General features: G+C 41.7%; 1 non-coding gene across 1 annotated transcript; it reads right to left on the bottom strand.

Annotated features, from left to right (window-relative positions):
- Positions 1 to 907: 907 nt before the first annotated feature.
- Positions 908 to 1,014, bottom strand: LOC145633271 (small nucleolar RNA R71). Its single transcript, XR_014112606.1, has one exon. It is a non-coding gene; the product is annotated as a small nucleolar RNA R71 (small nucleolar RNA).
- Positions 1,015 to 1,646: the final 632 nt, after the last annotated feature.

Genomic DNA, 1,646 nt, shown 5'->3' with positions numbered 1-1,646 from the left:
TAGTACTAGTTGTTTTAAATTAGTACATGCTACATAAAACCAAACCAATTTCGACTTCATTTATCTTGTTTAAATAGTATCTCGGTGGTTGATTCAACGCCTCTCTTGGGTTCGACCTTTTCTTACCCTTGATATTAGTTAGTGAGACCAAGAGAGGACTTTATCTTTGGTAGGCTCGAAGACGGCCTATATTTTGGCGCCATTGACGGGGAGGCAAAGTTACATTGAATGTATTATTGTTAAATGAGTCTAAGTGTGTGTATTTGTATCATAATTTTTCTTATTTATTTTTGTATATTTGTGTTTTCAACTTGTGATAGTCATTGCTAACATTTTTCTTAGCTTTGTTTGACCTTGAATGACACGAAAGAGTAAGCAATCATCGCTTATTCCCGTTGATCCAGAGCTAAATAGTACTTTGAGAAACGTGAGAAGGCTTTTGCAAGGCACAACCAAGTTCTCTATTGTATATCCGGATTCCGATCCGGAGGAAATCTTTACAACCAACGAAGAAGATAACATGGGTGATAACAATCCTCCTCCACCATTGTTACGAGATTATGACCACCCCAATGCCTTCACACTTCGGAGTGGCACACGTCTCCCTACTACGAATGCAAATAATTTTGAGCTTTTACCTCAACTCATCCGTATGATACAAAGTCACCAATTTGGTGGGAGTTCTCATGAGTGTCCTTTTGTTCATTTGGACAACTTCCTCGAATTGTGCACAACCATCAAGAAAAACAACATTACGGAAGAGTTCATCCGTATGCACATGTTTCAATTCTCCCTCCGTGACAAAGCAAAGCATTGGTTGAGAACGGTAGAAGTGGGATCATTGACCACGTGGGATGAAGTCACTAGAGCTTTCCTTGGAAAGTATTGTCCACCCGAAAAGTTCGCCGAACTAAGAAGGAAAATCACCAATTTCAACCAAGAGATTGATGAAACCTTAAGTGAAGCTTGGGAGCGTTTCAAGGACTACACTAGAAAATGCCCACACCATGGTTTCACATCATGGATCATTGTTCAAAGCTTTTATGATGGTCTTACTCCTACTTCAAGGGCCAACCTTGATAATGGGGCCGTTGGTAGCCTTAAAAAGCTATCGGTGGATGATGCATACAAGATGATTGAAGAAGTGGCAAAGCACTATGCACACGGAGGTGATAGACGGCAACCTCAAGCAAAGAAGGGCGGAATCCACGACCTTAGTGCAATAGACCTTATTGCATCAAAGTTTGACATGCTAGCTCACAAGCTAGATCAAGCCACCCTTACATCTCCATGCTCTTCTTCACAACAAGTCATGTCTTGTGAAACTCGTGGAGGAAATGATCACTTGTCCTCCTATTGTAATTCAACTAACCAAGAGCAAGCTGCGGCTATTGGGCTAAGAAACGATCAATACTCTCAACCCTACAATCAAGGTTGGAAACCCCAACAAAACACGGGTTGGAAACAAAAAAACCAAGGCCCCCCTCAAAACCAATACAACCAATCTCATCCACAAAACCAACAAGCTCCTTACCGTCACCCTAACCAAAGGGACCAAAACCAACAAAGGCAACAATATAACCAACCCGCTCCTCCACCTCCTCAAAAATCTAGCCTTGAAGCCGCACTTGAGACCTTCATTACAC

This window comes from Chenopodium album, chromosome 5 (assembly GCF_948465745.1).
Source record: "Chenopodium album chromosome 5, dcCheAlbu1.1, whole genome shotgun sequence".
Lineage (NCBI taxonomy): Eukaryota > Viridiplantae > Streptophyta > Magnoliopsida > Caryophyllales > Amaranthaceae > Chenopodium > Chenopodium album.
This window is presented reverse-complemented; position numbering and strand designations above follow the sequence as displayed.